The 6224-nt window shown below is 47.6% G+C and overlaps 1 long non-coding RNA gene across 1 annotated transcript in view; it reads right to left on the bottom strand.

Moving 5' to 3' along the window:
• Positions 1-441: 441 nt before the first annotated feature.
• LOC122228452 overlaps positions 442-6224 on the bottom strand; it is a 36812-nt gene continuing 31029 nt past the window's right edge. Inside the window, exon 4 of the long non-coding RNA XR_006206602.1 lies at positions 442-519. This is a non-coding gene — a long non-coding RNA (uncharacterized LOC122228452). The remainder of the gene's footprint in view (positions 520-6224) is intronic.

Below are 6224 nucleotides of genomic sequence, written 5' to 3'. Positions count from 1 at the left end.
CTGTGGGGCGGGAGGAGGCGCGGGGCAGCAACCTGGCTTTAGGAACCACCCCCCCCCCCCCAACAAAACAGCACCCATCAGACTTGAGCGCCAGTGACACAGGTCTGCAGAGAGGCCTGGCCTCCGCCCCACCCCCAAGGTGCTCTCTTCCTAAGGTGTCAGGGACACAAGGACAGCTCAGGTGTTGTGTGGCGGACGGGGAGCCCACTGGGACCACATACCTGCTGCCTGAGCTGAAAGTAAACGTTCAATTTCAAGATACTTAAGGATGCGCACGCAGTTGTGAAAAATGCCGTAGACGGATCCCATGTGTTATTTCCATTCCTTGGACGCTACCACAGCCAGGCAATTTCCTGGTGGGGCTTGACCAGGCGGCGGGGAGGAGCTTCCCGAGCGCCCCCCCCCCCCCCGCCTTACTTCTGTTGGTTCTAGGGGTCTCACCTCTTCCTGCTCTGAAGTCCATCTGCCAAACCAGGATCTTTAACTCCTTCCATTGTCCTATTTCTCCAGGAGTGGTTCCTGTTAGAAATTACAATGCTTAGTGAGCAAACAAAGAAGACGAAACCAAGCTCAGCCAGTGATCCAGAAACTCCTGCTTGTAGATGTAAGACATCTATCTGAAATTGTACTGGCCTGGCCCGCCGTACTATTTTGCATTCGAGTAATGAACGATTTTACGGATAATTTCAGAGCCTGTGTTCCAATACAGATAAGGCAAAGCGTTTCAGGTTGTTTTTAATCAGCAGTTAAGCGGCAGGCAAGCCGGGGGCCGGGGGGATAAGGCGGTGGTGCCATATTTAATGTGTTGGGGCCGCCTGAGGGAAAGCCAGATAGCATTTGACCGAGACGTCCGGTAAGTTCGATTCCTGGAGAATTTCCTTCGGTCTTGCTCAACTGTGCCAGTGACAGGTCTGACTTTCTCTGACACCAACCACATGCTCTCCAGAGGCACAGAGACCTCATCCTGTGCCCTGACGCTCACAGGCAGATAGGGCGGTGCCGCTCCCCGTGTGTTTGGGATCCCTTCCGCAGCTGCAGATGTTACGTAACATCTGTTGACCTCTTTGCAGCATGAACGCCAGCTACGGAGTTGGCTGCGTGTCCTCTGAAGGAGGCAGCGCAATCCCAAGTCTGCACTGGGCCACCGACTCCACATGTTGTCGGAGACACGTTAAGGCCCAAGAGTGTAGACAGACGGATCTGCTCAACAGAGGGCTCATACCCCGGTGGGGAGGGGGACAGCTGGCCACCAGAATGACTTGCACATGTCGCATGCATGCTCTTTCCTGTTTGTTCCACAGAGAGCTGGACGGAGGTCTCCTGCCACCCTGTGCTTCAACCCTCGGTGTGGCTAAAAGATAAAGTACGTGGAAGGAGAGGAAGCCAATGGATCGGGACCCTCAGCTTGCTGTTAGAGATGGTGTCACTCTAGGGGCGCCTGGGGGACTCAGTGGGTTAAGCATCTGACTCTTGATTTCAGCTCAGGTCATGATCTCGAGGTTCGTGAGTTCAAGCCCTGCATCAGGCATGGAGACTGCTTGGGATTCTCTCTGTCTCCTCTCTCTCTGCTTCTCCACCATGTGCTCTCTAAATAAATAAATAAATAAATAAACTTAAAAAAAAAGTGTCACTCTAGCCTCACGGTGTATTAGGGACCCCCAGGGGGTGGGGGTTCCACAAGGTGAGTACAACATCCCCCAGTGCTCTGTGCATCCCATATGTCCAGGAACAAGGAGGACAGGGTCCGAGCAGGAGGCCAGGAGGCCAGTAAGGGGGCAGTAAGGCTGCGTGCTGGGGTAGCCTGGCCGATGCTGGCCATGCTAAGGTGCACCGTGGCAATATAAGGAAATGTGAACGAGGGCCCAGACCAGGGATCATGTAGCTTCACAGCCCTCTCCGCAGGTCACGTACAGGTGGCATCAGGCCACGAGGCTTGGGAGAATGACAAGATACAGAGAAAACTTATAACCCAAGGGGTGCCCAGGCAGGGAGACTTCACCCAGCCCTCATGGGCCCAAAGCCACCTACTGGAGACGCACTCCTTAGTGGCATCTGGGGCGGGGCTCGCACAGACACCTGTGTGCAAGAGGTTCCTCTCCTAAGAGGCAATTGCAGGATCGAGACGACCATCTCAGGAAGTCAAGGAGAAATGTGTGTCACCTGCAAGTCCTCGTCACTCGCCACAGGCAGGTCAAAGAGGCCTTTCTAGCACATTGGTCTCAGTGGTTAGTGTAGGCTTCATGGCTCACCTCTTTAACTCTTGTGCAGAGAGAAGGTCATGAGAAGGCTCATGATCTCATGAGTCGTTTGAGCTGAGCTGTGTACCCCCATCCCAATTCACAGGTGGAAGCCCTGACCCCAGACAGGACTGTATGTGCAGAACCTCAGACAGGGACTGTATGTGCAGAAAGGGTCTTTAAAGAGGTAATTAAGTTCAAATGAGGCCATTAGGGTAAGCCCCAATCCAAGATGAGTAATGTCTTTATAGGGAGACGAGATTAAGACACAGACACAGAGGTGACCGGGTGAGGGTGTGGGGAGAGGACGGCCATCTATAAGTCATGGAGAGAGGCCTCAGAGGAACGCACCCGGCCGACACCTTGATCTCAGACTTGAGCCCTCCAGAGCTGTGAGACAATAAATCTCTGCTGTTTAAGCCACCCCCTCCTCACGGCCCGGGTCTGAGGTGCTTCCTTATGGCAGCCTGGGGCAGATTAACACACGAGTGGTCTCTTGTTGGCTCATTTGCTGTGAGAAAAGCTGCATGAACCTCGGGAGAGTCCAACATGCTTTGATGTTAATGTGAATTCTTTGTTTTTAAAGAAGCCCCCCTTTCCCGCCCCAAGTAGTAAGAACATGCACTTAACCAACCAATAATGCAGTGTCTTTCTCCTGCTAGCTCCAATGACCGTCTATTCCAGAACCAAAGCCCAGGCACTTGGGGGATAAGCCAGCAGACCACTCTCCCTTCTCTGGGATGTTGGAAAACAGGGTAATGACAGCAAAGATTTATTACTGCAGACCATACACAAAGATGGGCAGCACAGTAACTCCTTGGAGTTGGGCTTTTGGTTGGGAGAAGACAGAGTGAAGACTGATGAAGGGCATTAATATTCCAGTGAAGAAATAGATGGCAGAATAATGAGTCTCATTCAATGGAAACGTTTGTTTGTTGAGAATGGCCAACAGTCCATTGAACCTTTGGCCCGAGGAAGACATTTAGAGCTTGTGAGGAGCTGTTTCAAAGACCTGGATGGCCAGAAATGGCCCTGCAGATGCAGACAAATAAAGGAAGTTTCCTGGAGGTGTTCCCTGAGCAGATCCAGAGGTGGACCCTCCTCCCCCCACCCCTCCCGGAATCCTTGCCGGGTGCACCTTCGCCAATAGTCCTTGCTGGCAACAGTGGAACTGCTTCTCACATTAAAACGTGTCATTATAAAAGAGTGTACTCATGACCCAAGAGGAAATTTTAAAGATAAAGCTATACTCACATCAAATGCTTTTCTCCCCCATGTTTCCTTCCAGTTATTGTTCAAGCATATTTATTACTTTACAGTTATGATAACGAAATAATGCACCATCTTTTATCATTTTTTCCTTCTTTATTTTAAATTATTGCCCTTGGGATAAAATCAGGAATGGTTGTGTTGGGTCAGCCAGCGTGAGCATGTTGCTAAACACGTTGTCCACCACCAGAAAGGGCATTGTCGGCTACACCGCATTCTCATTCTCACTGAGTATCTTAGTTACTATTTGTTTAAGTTCCTGTTTAAAAAGATGACAATTGATCCTTACTTTCTTAGAAACTTGGCTGTAGAAATCATGAAAAAGACAATACTTCTGCAAACTTGTTTGAAAACTGTAGATCTTTTTGTACAAATCATTCGATCATGTCCTTGACCTGTTTGCCTACTGAGATATTGGTATTTATTTATTTCCATACCAAACTTTTCATATCGTAGGAATGGTTTGCCCAGCCTATTATTTTTCCTTATCTCTTTTCATTTTAGTTATGAAGCATTGATATAGTTAAATGTGTTGGACATTTCTTTGCAATCCCATCCATTGGCTTTGGTCTTTGGACATTCCCTTGCCCTGGTGAGTCCTGGTGAGTGTTCCCTGATGGCCAGCCTGCTTCATCTCAGGTCCTCCCTTTCTGCTTTCCTTTGCATTTCCTGCTACACATGCTGGCCCTTCCCTTATCCTTGAATGGGGATGCCTGATTAGGACGTTAAAATATAAGATGGCCAGGTGAATTTGGATTTCAGAGAAACAACAAATAATTTTTGGAATGAGCATGCCCCGTGCAAAATTTAAGCCAGGCACTAAAAAATTTTGTTGCTTGTTTGAAATTCAAATTTAACTAGGCATCCTGTGTTTCATCTAACCACCCTAGCTTAGGGTCCCCTTTTGTGTCCTGTGTCAAGTCTTCTAACCAGGTTAAACATTTGTTCTCAGTCCTCAGGAGGAGGCGTGGCTTGCCCAAGACACAGAAGTGAGGCTCCTGTGTGCTGATCCCATGGATCCTCCTTTTCTGCTCACCAGGCCTGGGGTTGGGGGCTCTCACTGGTGCAGTCTTTAGTTTCTGCATCTATATTAGTGTGCTGGAGTCACCACAGTGGAGTGACACAGACTGGGTGGTTTCAACAACAGAAGTCTATTTTTTCACTATTCTGGAGGCTGGAGGTCCAAGATCAAGGTTTCCTCTGGGCTGGTTTCTTCTGAAGCCTCTCTCCTTGGCTTGGGGATGGCCCTCTTCTCCCCGAGTCTTCACATACATGGCTGTCTCTCTCAGTTTCTGTGTCCTAACTTCCTCTTCTTATAAGAACATCTGTCCTATTGGATTAGAGCCCATCCTAATGACCTAACGTTAATTTAATTACATGTGTAAAGACCCTATCTCCAAATGTAGTCATATTCAGAGGTACTGGGGATTAGGATTTCAGCACATAAATGTGGGGAACACAGTTCAGCACATTACAGCATCCTCCACTCCCATGGCTATCTGTCCAAGGCATTTACCTTCTGCCTTGTTCTCTCACTTAACGGTATGTTTGTGGCCTTGAGGGTGTCCTCCTGTCCCTCTAGGATTGAAGCCGTCTGAAACCCTGGCAGTTCTTGAGGCATGCTGATTCCACAAGCCCTTCTCCCCAGGACAAGCTCCATTCTTTCTGGTGGGGCTTCCACGGGTGGGGTGCTGTCCACTGCGGATAGATTACCCAACACCAGGCAACACCCTTCTGGACTTCAAATTGGTTCAGGGCCCGGAAACTTCTGCTACATAGCCTCGCCCACCAGGACTGCCAGGTCCTGAGAGTTGTCTGAATCACTCTGGAAAGTTTCTCTCTGCCTTTTGGTTGTTGGACTCCTGGCTTCCATCCCCAGGACTTGCCTTAGTGAACAGGTCAACTGTCTCCATTGTGTCTGTCACCTTCTGCCTTCTTCCCTTCCTCCGCAGGCCATGTTGTCCTGGAACTAGTGGGCCTCCCACCCAGATCCACCCAAGTCATAACTCTGTGCAACTCACTGTCGGCTTATCTGTTTCTTGGTTTCTAAGATTGTTTATAATCTTCTTCTTCTAAAATTTATTGCATCAGAAGGCCTATAGTGTGATTCCATGTTTATGGATTTCTAGATTTTACAAACCATTACCAGGACCTCATACTCTTCATTAAATATTTATTTTCCTTCTCTGTTGTTTTCCTGATTCTTGTTCATAATGTATAAAATCCCCTTCCCCACGATCTATGCTGTAATGATGGATAGCCACTCTCCATGTGTGGCTATCAAACACTCGACATGTGGAGAGTCCAAATTTCAAACGCTTAGTACCCAAGAAGAACATAAACAATCTCGTTAATCACATTTCTTTAGATTGGTTGCATATTAAAATACTTCTGATATATAAGGTAAAATAAAATATATTATTAAAATTAGTTGTATACTTATTTCCTTTTACTTTTGTTAAACGTGGCTGCTAGATCATCAAAAATTCCATATATTCCTGGCTGAATTTCTATATACGATTGCCTTCATTTACCTCAAGGCATATGTACGATATTCCATCCATCTCTCTCTTGGTTTTTAAGCCAATATTATAATGTTTTAATTAATGTTTCTATTAAAATATATTTTAATATCTGCTGGAACTGTAAACATTTTCCCCATTAGTCTTATATTTCAGACAGTCTTTTGAAAGTCCAAGCCAATTTTTTGCCAAATCC

This window comes from Panthera leo, chromosome C1 (assembly GCF_018350215.1).
Source record: "Panthera leo isolate Ple1 chromosome C1, P.leo_Ple1_pat1.1, whole genome shotgun sequence".
NCBI lineage: Eukaryota > Metazoa > Chordata > Mammalia > Carnivora > Felidae > Panthera > Panthera leo.
This window is presented reverse-complemented; position numbering and strand designations above follow the sequence as displayed.